At 36.7% G+C, this 18,184-nt stretch overlaps 1 protein-coding gene across 1 annotated transcript in view; it reads right to left on the bottom strand.

Annotated features, from left to right (window-relative positions):
- Positions 1–14,625: 14,625 nt before the first annotated feature.
- Positions 14,626–18,184, bottom strand: part of LOC307180667 (uncharacterized protein) — a gene marked incomplete at its 5' end in the record, with an annotated part of 557,930 nt that continues 554,371 nt past the window's right edge. Inside the window, one exon of the mRNA XM_079911035.1 lies at positions 14,626–14,645. The remainder of the gene's footprint in view (positions 14,646–18,184) is intronic.

Consider the following 18,184-nt stretch of genomic DNA (forward strand, 5'->3'; position numbering starts at 1 on the left):
ACCAGGGCATGTAAAATGTTACTTACATATACATATAATGCAACTCATTTTGGCTTTCAAGCTTCCACATTTGCAAATGGACAGATCTATGCTTTTCTATAATATTCAATATCATTCAGTAATTTGAAAGATGAAATCAAGTAATGGAACCTTGCCTCTGTCTCTTTCATAGCTTAATTATTTGGGGTAAACCCTCAGCCCTTAATGGTTTACTTACCTCCCTTTGTCAGCCTTTCTCCATTGTGTGATCCAAATTGCTAAGCAGTGGTGGTAGGGGGTGCTTGTGCCTTCTTCTGGCATTGTGGAAGTGGTGTCTGGTCAGTGATAACTACAGATTGAGTTTTCTTATGCCTCTCAATCTTTGGGCGCCAGCAGCTCCTCAAGCACCCGATGCACACTAGGGGTTTATTGAGAGTACATCATTTGGTTAAATCAGAAACAACATTTTTGAGACCTCACTTTTAAATCTAAAACTTGTTCACATGGATTTCTAACAGACTGGACAATGTCAGAATCATTCTGTAGCATCTTACTAGAATAAGGTCTTATAAACAATAGGTATTCCACAAATATATGATGAACAGATCCTAATTAGTCTCTGAAACTTCCGTAAAGTATTGTGAAGCTATTGCTTCATTTTGTTGGAAGTTAGGGGGTAAAGGTTTCAATCAACACATTATTTCCATGTACGTTCACCAGATTTGTTTTATGTCTACAATTTGTATATCTAAGCTTCACTAGGCTGTGAGTATCAAATGAGGTCTTATTGCCTTTCTTTTCTTATTTTAATGCTTAATTTACAAGAGCTCAATCCTCTACTGACTCCAATGGAGGAATCCCGCAAAGTACACCCAATTGTTTTTGGTGAACTACAAAGAATTATCATGCATATGTTCACAGCTCATCTACAGTGTTCTTCCTTTCCTGTTCTCATGACTCTTAGCCAGTGGCCACTATTTTAGGACATCACCTAAAGAAACTCAGTACTGCCAGGACCATAGTGTCTTTCTAGAGACATCATTGGTAACAAGAGTGCTTTATCCCAGAGTTCACAAGAAATCTGAGTGGTGCTTGATTCTCTGAAGAGCTGGGAAGATTTGCCCTTGCCATGGATTTCCACCTCATTTTGTCACCTGGGCCCTGAAGTGACACTGTTCAAGTCCAGAGTCTCAGAGATTATCTCAGGAACGTCCCTTTAACTCCTTCAAATTTATATATCACAATTTTATGCAACCAAACAAGAACACTTAATATTTTCATTTCCCATCTCCATCAACATGCATCTCTTTGAGTAAAAAACATAAAGGATATACTTGCCATAGGCATTCACAGAATGAATGCATACTGTCTTTACATATATTAACAAGAAGTGTGAGGGGCTTTACTTCCAGAATTCAAGTGGTTTTCAACCTAAGTTGAATACAGTGAATTTTGGTTAAAATTCTTTTTTTTTTTCCCTTGAATGATTTAGATAACCATTTCAACTTCTCACTAAACTGTTCAGAAATAGAGTATATTTTTTAAAAATAATAAATTAGTATATCATAGACATGTAACAATAATAAGAGCATACCAATATATAGGCCAAATGAGAAAATTATCTATATTTTATTTAGTGATATTTATATTCTTTAGAGGAAATCAAACATAAAAGAGAACATGGTGCAATTCCATTTACTAACTGCTGAGTGGAAAATAAATAGAATATTAAAGACACCGGGGGGGGAAAAACCCTGCATGATTAACAACGTTAGTAATTCTTCTTTCTCAATTATTTTAAAGTTATAATTATTTTTCATTCTTAAAAGACTATGGAAAAATATCGTCACAGTGGAATGCATAATTTGTTTCTTCATCAGAGGAATATGTGTTTATTGAAATATTGAGATAAGCAAAAAAGAAACACTTTTACTCATTAACAATTAGAACTTCTGTACAGTAACATTAGTGTCATTAACTTCTAGTTTCTATGTTTTGTGTGCTTAGCTTGCCTAACCATGTCCTTTCTCACTGGCATTTTGTAAAGTTATGCAAAAATCAATTTCTAGAGCTTAGATTCTTAAACTTGGTGGCACATTGGAATCACATAGGAAAGCTATAAAGAAATAACTGTTGTCCTGGTCTCACACCTAGAGATTCTGGTTGAACTGGTATATGATGTGGTCTGGTTGATTTCAGTGCACAGCCAAGTTTGGGAACCTGTGTTCTAGTTAGGCAATTTCTTGGATCATTCCACCACTTCCATGTTGAGCCTTGTTAACTATATGGAGGCAGCATTTTATAAGGTTTAAGAGTACATGTTCTGAATTTTGACTGTTGAAGTCAGAGCTTCCAGTTTACCAGTCATATATATGTCACTTTATATAAATTACTGAACCTGACTAAGCTTCAGTTTCCTCATCTTTAAAATAAGAAGGGCAAGGTTACCTGTCTCAGATTTCTGATGAAGATCAAATTAAATGCATTTTGTAAAGTATTCAGCAAAGTCTGACACATAGAGTATACTTAATACCTATTAACAATTCATAATTTTTATTATTAATAAATAATGCATGTAGATCATTTATCAAAGCATCTGGCACACTAAATGTTTGCTGATATTATGTTATTATCATTATTTAAGCTGCATGGGTCATGACTGCCTTCTGTGGTCATACTACCAAATAGAAGTTCTCTGTGGCAGCCAGTTTTTAAAGAGCTTGATTAAGAGATAAATCTATTGCTGCACTTAAAATACAGACTAGAATAAAGCATCTCACCTTTTTAAAGATGAATTTGGATAACAGTTCACGTTACCTGTTTTCATTTAGGATCTCTGTTGCCTTAGTGATTTTCTGTCCGGAAGATCTGTCCATTGATGTGAGTGGGGTGTTAAAGTCTCCTATTATTATTGTATTCCCATCAATTTCTCCCTTTATGTCTGTTATTATTTTATGTATTGGGTACTTCTATATTGGGTGCATATATGTTGACAAGTGTAATATCCTCTTCTTGTATTGATCCTTTTATCATTATATTGTGTCCTTCTTTATCCTTCTTTATGGACTTAGTCTTAAAGTCTGTTCTGTCTGATATGAGTATTGCTACTCCTGTTTTCTTGTCATTTCCGTTTGCATGAAATATCTTTTTCCATCCTCTCACTTTCAATTTATGTGTGCCCTTTGCCCTAAAAGTGGATCTCTTGTAGGCAGCTTATTGTAGGCTCTTTTTTTAAAAAATCCAATCTGCCATGTCTTTTGATTGGAGCATTTGGTCCATTGACATTTAAGGTAATTTTTGATAGATATATGTTTATTGCCCTTTTAAACCTTGTTTTCCAGTTGATTCTGTATCTCTTCTTTGTTTCTTTTTCTTCTTGTTTTTCCTTCTGTGGTTTGATGAGTTCCTTTTATATTATGCTTGTGTTCTCCTTTTTTGGTTTTTGTGAATCTATTGTATGTTTTTGATTTGTGGTTACCCTGTTTTTCAAGTATGTTAACACTTTCCTATATCTACTTGCTTTAGACTATAGTCAATTAGACTCAAACACATTCCAAATAAAAGAAAAAAATCTACATTTTATTACTCTCCTCCTACATTTTATGATTTTGATGTCCTCTTTTATATCTTCATCTTTTCCATTTTGCTGTTCATTGTGGTTATTGTTTTCACAAGAATTAAAAAAAATTTTTTTTCTTTTAATCTGTTTACTGACTTATTTAAGTGATTCACTTTCCAGTTGCAATTTTCTCTTTCCTATAGTTTCTTGCTTCTTTTCTATTTAGAGAAGACCTTTCAATATTTCTTTTACAATAGGTTTAGTATTGCTGTAATCTTTTAGTTTTTGCTTGTCTAAGAAATTCTTTATCTCTCCTTCTATTCTAAATGATAATCTTGCTGGGTAGAGTACCCTAAGTTTCAGATTTTTCCCTTTCAGAACTTTGAATATGTCTTGCCACTCCCTTCTGGCCTGGAACATTCCTGAAGAGAAATCAGCTAAAAGCCTTATGGGGGTTCCCTTATAATTAACACCTTGTTTTTCTCTTGCTGCCTTTAGAATCCTCTCTTTGTATTTAACTTTTGCCATTTTAATTATAATGTATCTCACTGTAGGTCTGTTTGTGTTCATCTTGTTTGTGACCCTCTGCGCTTCCTATTCCTGGATATCTGTTTCCTTCTTTAGGCTTGAGAAGTTTTAAGCCATAATATCTTCAAATACATTTTCAATCCACTTTTCTCTTTCTTCTCCTTCTGTAATTCCTACTATATGTAGATTGGCATGCTTTATATTATCCCATAGGTCTCATATTCCTTTCATTTTTTTTCATTTGGCTTTCTGTCTGCCATTCTGATTGGGTGATTTCCATTATTCTATCTTCCAGATCACTTATTCATTCTTCTGCATTATTCATTCTGCTATTCATTGCCTTTAGCTCACCTTTCATCTCAGCAAATGAGGTTTTGAATTTTTCTTGGCTCCTCTTTATAGTTTCTAGTTCCTTTTTACAATAATCTGCATTTCTATCAGTGGCCTTTCTTAATTTCTTCAGTATTTTCATTATCTCCTTTTTGAACTTGGTATCTATCAGGCTGAAGAGGTCTGTTTCATTGTTTTTTCAGGGGAGTTCTCTTGATCTTTTAACTGGGAGTGTTTCCCCTGCTTCCTCATTTTAATTATATTTCTCTTACTCTGTGAGTTTAGGAGAAACAGTTATCTACTATGGTCTTGGAGGCCTGTTTTTATGTGGGAGCATCCCTTGTAGCTGGCATGGGTTTAATATTTTTGGTGTGAGGGCTGTTTTTAGTATGGATGCCTGCTGCCTGTTTCCTCAGTGTGTCCTGGCTCTTATCCCCTTGAGAGGGGGTATGACTGATGTTGTGGTGACCAGAGCCTGCACCAGATGTTGAGCAGGGCCTCCTCTTTTCTGTGTGGTTGTCACAGCCCTGTTGGGGGCAGGGTCTGTTCCCTAGTTGTTGGAGTAGAAGCCCCGAGATCTGTTTCTGAGCTACGTTTCTGAGCTGCAGTGTGAGGTAGGTAGGATTGGAGTGCTTCCACTGGGAGAGGAGCCACTAAGTATTCCTTTGCTGGAGCTGTCCACCTAGGAGTGCACTCTGTTGTGTCACTTGTCACCCATTGCACAGGCTTACAAAGTACACTGTTGTTAGCACTGCCCTTGGCCCCAACTCAACAGTGGGAAGGTCTGGCAGTCAGCCCTGGTGTTCCTCAGGGGCTGTTTTCACAAGGCCATCAGCACAGATCCACTGATGTCAGGTCTCAGGACCACAGTCCCCACATACCTGGTCCTGCTCTGGGAGCTGTGGAGGCAGCCCAGATACTGGCCTGGCCCAGCCCCCACATGCATGTGCCCACAAAGCCCACAGTTGCTAAGGCCAGGCCTGTCCCAGCTGCAGGAGCACCCATTGTCCACTCTGATGTCTGGCGGGTGCTGAGTTTACAAAGCTGGTGGTGGCTTGCACAACCATGGGGAGAGATTTCAGCCCTGATTCCTACCTAAGTGACATGGCCCCTGGGGCTCACCTGTGATTTCAGCCCTGCCTTGTGTGTGGACAACCCACTGGAGCTTGTTTCCTGAGCCTGGCGAGGCGGTGGCTGGAGCCTGCCAAGGCAGTGGCTAGTGAGCTGAGAAAGAGGCTGCTGTGGTGGGTCCTGCCCCTCCCTTTGTGGGCCACTTAACAGTGGCACTTCACTTCTATTATGGGCCCAGGCTTCTTCAGCATACACCCCTGGTTTCAGCCGTACCATACTTCAGCCCCTTTAGGCTGTCTCCCTGGGTCTGTCCTCTAAACCCCAAGTTTCAGCACCCAGCCCCTGCCTGTACCAGTGGATGTGCACCTCAGTCTGGGGCACGCAGTGCGGTGTCACAGACCATCTGTGCAGGTCTCTCTCTGTTCTGTCTGCCATAAATCAGTAGCTGTGCTTTCCTCTGAGTTTTGAAGCTCCCTTTACATCCTGGTTTATCTCCCCACCGGTGAGGAAATTTCCCAGGGTGCAGGAGCATTTCCTCTTTCTCAGCTCCCTTCCAGGGGCACAGGTCCCATCCCACTTCCTTTTTCTTTCATTCTTTCTTCTTACCTGACTACGTGGAGATCCCTCTTCTCCTTTCAAATGCTTGAGGTCTTCTGCCCGTGTTCAGTAGGTGTTCTGTGAGAACTGTTCCACATGTAGATGTATTTTTGATGTATTTGTGGGAGGAGGTGAGTTCCACGTCCTTCTACTCCACCATCTTGATTCCAGCTGCCTTCTTTTTCTTTTTTTACCTTAACTGGTTTTGAAAGGTAATTTCAGTTATTTTGTAGAATAACCTTCAGTTTGGATGTATCCGATGTTTTCTTGCAATTGGACTATGGTTATGGATTTTTAGAAAAAATCTACAGAGGTGAGGTACCCTTCTCAATGTGGCAATCAGGGGATACAAGAGGTAGATACGTCTTGTCTTATTTCTGTCCATGTTAACCTTGATCACTTTGTTAAAGTGGTGTCTAATGGATTTCTCCACTATAACATTACAATAATTCCCTTTGTAATTAATAAATATCTCAGAGTTGATACTTTGAGGCTATGCAAATATCCTGTTTCTCCTCAAACTTTTGCTCACTAACTTTAGCATTCATTGGTGGATATTGCTTGCAATAATGATTAGTTTGTGTTGTAATGGCAAATTTCTATTTCCTTCATTCCTTCCACATTTATTAATTGGAATTCTTCAGTGAGATAGAGCTATTCCTTCTCCTGCATTTATTGATTTATTCAACTATCTAAGTATGGACTCCTCATAGATATATATTCTATTTTAAAGGTTTTAAATTATTTCTGCTTTATCCATTTGGAACTCTCTCAGGTTGATGTCTCTACCCTTTTGATGATCCTCCTTTTTCTTTGAGCAGTTCCTTAATTTTTGGCACTGCAAAATGTTCCAGAATCATTTTGTATTTTCTGTTTCACTTCTACAGTCAACCACTTTTCCAAGCAACTCTGGGTCCTTCCACTAGAGAATGTATTTAGAAACCAATATCTGTATATAATGTGTGCTCACAGTTACTAGGGTATCACTACATCTAGGCCTTCTCAGTGAGCAGAACTTGGAAATATATATATATATAATAACCCATGCTTACACACATCTGTATATCTCTCTCTGTCTATCTCTAGCTCTACATCTATCATCTGTGTATCTGTTAACTAAAACACAAGTTCATACTGATATCTCCAATTCCAATCCAACAGTGTGTTCTTTGTTGTAGAATTCGCCCTTTTCTTGTTTGTAGCTTCTTTTTCTGACAGTGAGAACCTGATTCTAATTTTTCTACAATATATTTACTTATAGCTTCAACTCTGGTAATGGCATACAGTAGTTTCAGAATCGCTAACCCATACCTCTATGGGTTATTGTTAACCAGTATACTCCAGTTATTAACTGGAGTTATTTAGAGTTATTTTTGTCTTTACTTACATAGTATTTAATTAGAATATACTTCCAAAGTAACTTTAGCTCCCAAAATATTTATCCAAATATTTGCTGATGCTTGAACCTCTTTAGTAGGTTGAGGCATTTCTCTTTCCATACTCAAGATGAGATTTATCTAATACTCCACGCCTTCATTGTATCTAATAGTATGAGTTAATGTGATACCTTGAGGCAGGCCATCATATATTTGGATAGTTTTGACAACTAAACATTTCTTATATTGAAGCCAAAACTTCTCTCTCCAGTGTCTATACATTAGGTTACATGTTTATAAATTCCATATTTAAATGTTACAGAATTTGACTTATAAAAGAGTCAACTAGTTCTTATTATTTAATTCTTTATGGGTGTATACTCGGACCATTGCATATACTTATTGGTACATATCAGGAATCTAGCAGAAAAAAACAGAACTTTACTCCAGTTCTACCTGCAAGCCATAGCTAATATTATGTTGATACTATGAACTTATTTTTCTCACTACTAGTGAACTGTGACTTTCCAAATAATCATGTTACATAATGATATGAATATACTTATTTGGGAAAAACAGTCTGTGAATGCATGCTCTGTGACATTCCTTTTGTAGAATAATTCTAGATGGCTTACCTGTCTTATAAAAAACTTCTCTGATATTACTGGGATTTTTTTTTTCCACAAGAGCAGACACTAATAAAGCGAAAAACATGAACCTTGTGTGGGTAACTGAAGGCTGTGACCCATATTCTGTTCTGTGTTAAAAAAGAAAGAAAACCAATCTTTTAAAATAAAATTATTGTATGAATCAGAGGGAAAAGAACATTTATCATTATTAGCACCACCGTCTCCATTGTAGATTTTCTCAGCTGCATGAGAGCTAGTTCACATTTATAGATTTTGCTTTCTGCATGATGGCATGGGGCCAAGACAGCAGGCAAATGAGGAAGAAGACTTGCACAAAGCCAGGAATGCCTCTGATTCTGGGCAGGCAGCAATAGGGTGATATGCAGACTTAGGAAGGCTGCCAAAATCCTTAGGCCTTGGTATTCATTGATCCCCAGTATATAGTGGGTATAGCTTTAATTAAGATGAGTGTTGTCTTCCTTAGTGTTCTTTCTTTTTGTTTTAAATTTCTGATTAGATTCTCTCACCCTGTTGATTAACTTATAGTGCATGCTCAAAATGCATTTCTTGAATGAATGAATGAATGGTTGGTTGGCTGGCTGGCTTGTTGAGTATTAGCTGTTAAGGACCAAGGGAAACAGAACCACAACCTGAAGCTCAACCGTGAATAACAGCTACACCCATGATTTCCCAGCTGCTTTCAGGGTCAAATTTAGTAGTGAGTGGGGCAGAGGTTTCTGGAGAATCTTTTATCCACACCCTGGGCAAAGGCCTCATGAGCTCAAAGAGGATAATGAAGCTGAAACTAGTGATGAGTTTTCTCAGGAGTCTGTCTTCAGTAATTGATCATTCCTTCAACCTATTGATTTTTCCTTTAAAGAAAAATTACTTTCTTTCTCTTTTCTAGTTACTATGAATGAACAGCAGCATTAATCATTGTGAGCAACTCTTACTCCAATTTAATTTAGCTGTCATCCATAAAATATCCCAGTCTTAGGAATAAAGTAGGATTATTGTTTGCCGTCATTTCCTTATTTTTTCCATCTCCTGATTTGATCAAAACCAATATAAACTAAACGATTTCAGAGTTTCAGATGGGAAAGCTACATTCTCATAGGGATATAAACTTGCTACTTAACACTAAGTAGTTCTTTGACAGCAAATGATACTTTGGAATTAAAAAAGAAGAAGATAACAAATTTCTGCACGTGCATATCTCTTTATTAGCAGCACCTATATGCCTTGAAGTTAAGATAGTTTAAGATACATAAACTATCTTAGAGCAGTCTATTCTAAGTTGATAACTTAATTTCAATTGCATATAAAAATTCCACACTTTTTCTCACCCTCCACACACATTTTGGTTTTGTGTCACGATTTCAATATTTTTATATTGTGTATCTATTAACAAATTATTGTAGCTGTATTTATTTTAATAATTCTGTCTTTTCACTTTTATACTAAAGTTAAAAGTGATTTACACACCACTACCATCACAGCATTAGAGTTTTCTGAATTTGACTATATGCTTATCTTTACCAGCGCTGGGTTCCCAGATGGATGGGACTGTCTCCGGGATCTCAGTCCAGTGGAGCTGGAGCTGAGTTACATGACTGTTGTCAAGTCTGCGATTGGCAGGCCTGTCACCAGGGGCACAAGCATGTGTGGTTTCTCCCCAATCCCTAGGTGGATGAGACAGCTCTGGGACCACGCTGGAGTAGAGTGGGAGGCAGTTCATGGGGCCACTTCTAGGTCTGCAGTCAAGTCCATAGACAGTGGGCCTGTTACCAGGTACACAGACAGGTTTGGCTCCCACTAGGTCTGAGAGAGCTCCTACATGGTTCCTGAGTGGGTCCCTGGATGGACAGAACTGCCTCCAGGACCATGGTAGAGTGGGCTGGATCCAGGTCACAGGGCTCCTTTCAGGATCCATACTCAGGAATGAAGTCAGCAGACCTGTCCTGGGGGGCTTGGACAGGTGTGTCTCCTGCGAGTTTCCTGGGTGGGTGGATATCCAGTTTTCCCAGTACCATTTGTTGAAAAGACTGTCTTTCCCCTATTTGAATGGTCTTGGCGCAGTTGTTGAAAATAACTTTATTTTTTAATGAACATTGAATCTTTTGTTTTATTTATAGCAGATAAAAGGTGTTGGTCCTTATCAGACCTCAAATATGAATGTTTAATCTACCATCCCATACATCTAATGTATGTTATGCATTCAGCTGACATAAAATATAATTCATTTCAATAAATATTCAGTATTTTGGAGACAGTCATATAAAATGATGTCACAGCATACTACTAGACTGGTTCATATATAGGCCACTTTTCCCAATGTTAAAATTATTCAAACTTTTGGAGCTTGAATACGTCAGGAAGAAACAAAGTAGGGTCATATATATTTTGTGTGTGATCTTAGTCAATAAACTCAAAAGAATATTGTTAATGAACATTTTTAATTGATTTCTCATTTTTCATTAAGAACCATAGATCATCTTGCCAAATCGACAAATGCTTTATATCATCAGCTATTTGGGTTTGCAGTCCTATGTTGGCAGCTTACATATTGTACTATTAAACGCATTGTCAGTAGCACTGACACCAATGATGAAACGAGGGAAAATAAATCACATTAACCTTTCCATTGAGCCATTATGAACAGTCTGTTAAAGAGAAAAAAATGTACTTTTTGAACATTTACTTAAGAACAAAAGAACAAGTCTCAGGGAAAAGCATGTCTCTGTTTGCAACCTCACCATGGGGAAATCTAATTCATGTTTGCTTAAATTTACTGTAAGAAAAGACCTTGAAAATGAGACAGTCTTTGTTCTAGTGTTCTCATTTAATCCATACATGAATGAACTGTGATAAGAACTGCACCTAAGTGATTTGTAGAAGTCCTTCCCAATTCTTCTCCTTTTAAAGGAGTTTGTTCTGTGTAGTGGGAATATTCATGTTAATGATAAATGAGAACATGAAAAGTCACACAACTTTTGGGAAACATGGAAAATCCCATAGGATTTTCTCTCCAATTTTCTTATCTAGGCTGTATTTATTATAGTGTAACTGTTTATTTAGAAATAAATAATTTAGAACCTTAGAAACTTTACCATCTCCAAAAACAATATATTTAGCAGTTCTAACAAGCTTGCATTTTTTAATAGAATTCTAAATTGAAGATGAAGAAAATAAGTTAAAGGGTATCTTCTCCAATACATCAGTGAATGTGCAAAAGAAACAAATGCAAGTAAGGCCAGTTAATAAACCATGTTGAAACTATTTAGAGAGGGATAAAGTTTTTGAGACTTGAAAGAAATTCAGTTCTTTTCTGTTTTGCAAACAAATGAAATCTAGGCAAACAAATGAAATCTAGGCTAACAAAGTGGGGCTAAATATAGGAAGAGTTTAATGACTGTCAAGAGCATCCCAATGCTTTCTATGAGAATAATTTCTAAATGCTTGAAAACAGTTTGCTAGTTATACTAACTTTTTTATTGGTAGATGTATGAAATGTGGAATAAACATCAACTGGTCCTGAGTTCAATTTTTAAATTAATTCCTAGTTAAAGCAGATTCTACCATCCATCTGAGTATGAGAGCAAGAAACTTCATCTGTGTTCAAACTTACCAAAAAATTCTTGTGATTTGGGGACCATATTCTCTAAATATTTCCATTTTTTGGCAGACATTTCAAGAGGCCCTACATCAATTTTGCAAGTTTAGCTTAGGTTAGCTTTATTGACTTTGTAATTTTACTTAGTTTGAAGAAGGAGAAAGAAGAAAAGGAAGAAGAGGAGAGGGGAAGGGGAAGGAGGGGGAGGGGAGGATGAGGAGGAGAACAACAATAATAGCAATGACAGCAAGAAACCAGCTGTTTCCATGATAGTGTCCTTTTCTTAACTTGGGTTTGGGTTTAAACAGAAAATGCACTGCTCATATAAGTATTTTTAAAGCACTGCTTGAAGCAAACAAATATCTGCAGTTGTGACTTAAAAAACATCTGGAAATGGAGGTAAGGTCAGATAGCAAAAGGAAAACGGGACTTTAAACGGAAAAGTAAGAGAAAGTTTTTTCTCTTTCTGGTTCTTTGATGAAGAAAGTATTGGAATTCTTTCAGAACATAGTATTTTGGAGCTGTAGGCCCAGTCTTCAAACTTTCCAAGGTAATAATTTGACACAGTTGGTTGTTTTGCCTTTTTCCATTTCAATTTCCTGGGTAGTCATAAAGTACTTTATCTCCAGCACAGAATGGGCTAGTCTGTTATTCCAAAACACAAGAAGGTATGTGAAATCTAATCTATGACTTGATGAGCATTTGACTTTCCTATAAAACGTGTTTCTTTCAGGTTCCTTTATACAAAATATTTATTTTTGGATAAGGCACACTAAGCAAGTACTATTTAGCTCTTGTTTAAATATGGGCAAGCATCCACTGTTAAAAAACTCATCAAGTGACATAACGGATAATCCCCAAATAATCAAGCAGTATCCATTTATCAATTCAGTTCAACAAAATTATGGAATACTTCTGGTTTGCCAAGCACAGTGTGCAGGGAGCTACAGATAGAACAGTGAGCAAAACATAAATTAAGGCTGTTACAGGTTAATGTACTTTACTGAAATTATAATCAATGAGTCATAGTCAAGACTCAAGACAATGTCTTCTGACAATAAAGCAATGCTTTTGTCCATTATATCCATATGTAAATATTATACATCTATGCGTTCTTACTTTGAGAGGTCATCGTTGAGACTGTTCAGTAGCATTGGCCACATAGGCATGAAATATGCATAATATATATGTGGATATAAAATATGTATGCATTTTAATTGATATACTACTAAAGGAATTCATGCTATTTCTCAAACATCTTTAAAATGATTCATTTTCTCTATATGGCACAATGTAGTGATTGAGGGCATCGATCTTCTAGCCAAAAGGCCAAATTTTGTATTCTGGCTCTGCTGCTTAGTAGCTGTCCAACCTTGGACAATTTATTTAACATCTTTGTGCCTCGGTTTCCTCAGTTTTACAATTACTATAGAGTACTTACTTTACCTAGTTGCCATGAAAATTAAATGAGTTACTATTGATATTTACAAAATTTTTAGAATAGTGTCAGGTACCAAGAAAATATGTGTTTGTTAAATGAGTATAATAAAGAAATGTTTTAAAGGTCTTTGAGTGTATCTTTTTATAGAAAACTCAGAAGCATCTAACTGTGCCCCACTTCCCCTCCTACCTCTGTATTTAAAGAAAGAGCTTTCATGAGTTAAGTATCCTAGAGCAGTCTAGATTCTTCAGGCTGTAGTGAAGAACGTTGATTAAATTAAATTAGTTGATTAAATTCTCCACATGATGGAATAGATAAGGAACACAAACAATCTTACTGTGTGTAATACAGAATAACTGAAGAAATACATATTTGTGTACAGAGCACACTAATTTTTGTTGCATTGCCAAGATAGTCATAGATTAATACATCAATGTGGAGAAAGGAGAATATATTTTCTTGGCTTTGATTTCAATTTTGTAGGCTCAATGAAGACAGGTTCCATCATGTATACTCATTTTATATTAGAAGAAAAATGTGACGAGAACCAAATGTTATGAATGGTTTCATAGGTGAAAGCAATATTAAATCATGTCTTTCCAAAGGACTGTGTAGGATAGGAATTGAATAAGTGTGACAACTTAAGAAAGTGAAAATGTTGGTCTAGTGTCTGATATTTTCCTCTGTACTTCATCATAATTTGCAGAAATTACCGTGTTCTGTGTTAGCTCTTCATAACGAAGCAGAGCCCAGAAAGTCCAAAGTCAACTTGTACCATTGTTATTCTGTTATCTCATATTACACTAAATTAACCTTTTTCATTTAGCATACAACTCTTCATATGTAGAAACTTGCATGCCAGATTTAAATAGCAAGGTTGATTTTTTTCTTTTTTTAATATTGGCTCAAACGTTTTCCTAGTGGTGGTGAAATGTAATAAAGATAAATGAAGGTTGATAATTGATACCTGATTATGTGATCTTTGGAAAATTCCTTAACATCTCCGAAGCTTTACTTTTCTCTCTTACAAAATGGGTATAATAACTATCTCCTAGAATTGTAGTGTAAGATGAAATGGTGTTCGTGAAATACTAACCATTTTCCCCTCATATTTTATAAGCTCCCATGCTTCTTCCCCTCACCTCAACTCAAGAACTGTGCTATATTTTGCCATAGTAGAAGGATGTGACAGTACAGAAATCATTTCCCAAAAGGAAGAATTCTTGAATTTGGTTGCCAAATGAGGGCTTTAGGAAAAGACAGAGAAACATTGAAAGGACAAACGAATTTTAATTTATTTCTATTGTACGTGTTACCTATTGCTGCAAAACAAATTACTCCAAAACTTAGGATCTTACAACAATGAACATTATTTTACAACATCTGTGAGTCAGTAATCTGCTGGATCCTCTGGCTCAGGGTCTCTCGTGAGGCTGTCACCATGATGTCACTTGTGGTCTCATCTCAGAGCTCAAGGAAGGAAAATCGTGCTGAGACATCAAGGGCATCTTTACTCTGATTACTAGGTGGGGGACATAAGAAGACAGCAAGATCCCATAGAGGTAATGGTTCAATAGATGGAGTGTAAACAGGCCTGCAGTGATCCCACAGTCCCAGCATGGAATGACAAATAACACAAGGGTTCCCATATCCTTGAGTATGGTGCAGAAATAGAGGCAAGAGTCACCTGAGTAGTCAATGAGGAAAAAATGAAGGATGCCTCAGTGCTTTCTTGCAAGAGTGAGATTGCCTGAGGGGACTGATGGCACCAGGAAACAGATGGCCCAGTACTCCCGCACGCCTACCCCATTTGCGACCGACTCTTTGGTGTGTTGTAAGCCCTGAGCAACTCAGACACAAGGCTGGGGAAACAGGCAGGAGAAAATCCTTCCATGAGAGTGAGTCCATTTCTGCTACCCTGGTAGGCATGGGCCACACAGTAAATTTAGGTCAAGTCATGGAAAGACAAAGAAATTTCTATTTGTTTCACATTTGGGTTTTCAGATTATCTTTACATCTCATGTATAATAAAGGGCCTAGTTCATATCTGGAAGCATTTTAGATACTTATTAAATGGTAGCTATTATTATTTTGATTATTTCCCAAACTAACTGATAATTGAAAACACCTTATAGAAGTATTTCTACGTAGAGAACATAAGCTCTACTACAACCAAGGGTCTACATTATGTTGGGGGGATGAGGGAGTGATTGAACAATGTGGCTTCAAAATTATCTATCTAGTAAACGCTAGTGATCCTATAATGAGAATGAAGTCTGGCCCACTGATAGTCATCTTCTAATACCTATTTTTAGAATGGCATTAGATCTGTGGGTATCTTATTCTCCCCACCCATAAAATGGGTACCTTAACCCTATCACCAAAATGTTATTTGGAAGTGGATGGTAGTGCTGGGATACTGCATTGATCGATCCTTTTAATAAAGGATTTAGATTTTTTAGTTATTTTTTCCATTAATCTCAGAATAAATTATACTAAAAGAGGACTGAGTTGTAAGTGTTGAATAATTATATAGGAGATGCCTAACCATCTGCCTCAGAAAATAATTTAAAAATATTTACTGAGTGATTAATGTGTATCTAATACTATTCTAATTGCTTTGTATATATTATCTCATTTAATCCTCATCACGTCCATATGAGGTATATTATAAGCTCCATTTTAAAGATGAGGAACTGCAGCCCTGTGTTAACACAGGTGGTAAGTAAATGAGCCAGAATTTGGACCCATGCACACTGGCTCAAGAGTCCCTATGCCTATGCTTCATTTTCTCAAGAATAAACTTATCACATGATCAAAGTTGGGAAAACACCCCAACTGAGCTTGAGAAACAACTCAAAGTGTATTTGATTCAGAGTTCTCCTACAGATTAGATGAATACCTTTGAGCAAGTTAGTTAACATTTGTCAGCTTCATTTTCTCATACGTAAACTAGTACCTACCTGTCAAGTTTGTAGTAAGAATTAAAAGAAGCAATACAAAGCCTGGGACATATTATTAATTTTCTTAGAAGATCAAGTTTGCTATTTTTAAGTTTTATGTCCAGGCTTCTTAGATGATCAGTTGAGATAATTTCAGTGAAAACACTTTGAAAATTATAAGTCACAAGATAAATGAAAGAAGCGCTCTCTATTAACACTATTAATATAAATAGCTAACAATTTTAATGTACCAGGCACTAAGCCAAAAAGTTTTACATGTTAGCTAAAAAACAAAGCAAAACAAAAGACAACTTTAGAGACCTTTTTAAAAACTCTAAATCTGGGAAGTAAGTACTTTTCCACAGATAAGAACACTGAGTACCAGAAGAGCCAAGTAGCATGTTCATGGTTACAGCCCGGAAGTGCTGGAGTTTGGAGTTTTCCTCAAACATAGCTAACTCCAAAACTGCATGCTTTATATCGTAAAACACTATTGAAAACATACGGCTTCAAGCACTTCAGAAGCAGTCATTGCACTGTGAACAAAAGAGCTAATTGTAACCAGATATCCAGTTACTTTAGCTGGTGAAATGATATATTTAAGACTAGCGATTTCTATTGTGGTTGATACATTTTAGGCAGGACTTGATGTATCTTGGGAAGGGGAAGGGACTCACAGAAAATCCCTATAAGCAATAAAAATTTGTATTTTAAAGGATGTTATATAATGCTCAGATTATTTTATTCATCTATTCTTACATCAATCCATCTATTCCTCCCTCCCTCCCTCCCTCCCTCCCTTCCTTCATCTGTATATCAGACTAGTCTTTACCCTGATAGTTGCATTACACAACATTGGTACAAAATATATCCGAGTTCGCATTGCAGCCTCAAAACTTCCCATTTGTGTGGTCTGTATAAGTTACATAATCCCAAAATGGAAAAAAATAGTATCTATCTTATATAGTTGTTAGTACTAAATGTGATAATGTATCCAAAACACTTAGCACAGCGTCTGGTATACGGCAAGCACTCAGTAATGCTTAGTTATCCTCATCATCTTTTTCATCTTATCACAGACTTTGACCAATTTATGAAACACTTTTCTATTCTAAAATTCACTGTGTCTTAATTGGTTCTCTGGGAAAAAAAGATCTATTTCTCTGGACATAATTGGTTGTCTGGAAATGGAAGCACTATTTCCCTAGAAGCAATCTTATAAACATTTCTCGGATTCCTAGGTTACCCTGTCCAATTCCATTAAAGACATCATGTAATTTTATAAATGTTATTTATCAAATTTCAGCCAAGAGAAAGGCCAGAGGTCTTCAGAGCCCTAGCTAAAAGCCTAGGAAACAAAGTAGTGGCGATAGGAGTCAAAAGGGAGGGTTGAAGCTATGTTGAAATGAGCTAGCTATGAAGGGGCATTAGATCATTAAAAAGTAAAGATTATAGGTTTGAATAAATGGATTGATTTTATACCAAGACATTACTGAAGAGGCAGAAACAACTGCAAAAGAGAGGCCAAAATGTAGGTTAGGTAGAAAGTAGAAAGTCAGTGTGGATACAGGACACTCGGTTCCAGGAATAGGGCTAGGAAGACAAATATAGGAGACATTGGGTTGGGAGAGACAGCAAGGAGAAGGCAAGACCACCATCCCTTCCCTGAGATGAGACAGGAGTGAAGTCCTGCATCTATCTATACTTTTCCACCTACTTTTGTGCATCAAAGCTTGACAGCTAAGCAATGATTAGATGAAGGAGGGTTGTGTATTTCCTGCTGAGACATTTGAACAATATGCTGAAGGTCATGAAGAGTCATTAAAGAGATGTAATTCAGGGAGTCAAAGCTTTCTACTAAAATACTTGTCTCAATTTTTGTAGACTATTTTCTTTGTGGACTTAATATTATATCCTGCTTCCAGGCACCTAGACAAAATACCGTAACTCTGAGTTTTTGCTTGGAATCGTTTAGTATTTTTCACTTCTAATGAAGCAGTCACAAAGAAAGATAAACATGTAGTACACTAACATAAAAATCTTTTGGGTGATGTTATAAAGCTCAGTATTTATTAAGAACACAACGACATTATTTTTAACAAGCTGGGATGCAACATTC

This window comes from Stenella coeruleoalba (genome assembly GCF_951394435.1).
Source record: "Stenella coeruleoalba genome assembly, chromosome: X".
Classification (NCBI taxonomy): domain Eukaryota; kingdom Metazoa; phylum Chordata; class Mammalia; order Artiodactyla; family Delphinidae; genus Stenella; species Stenella coeruleoalba.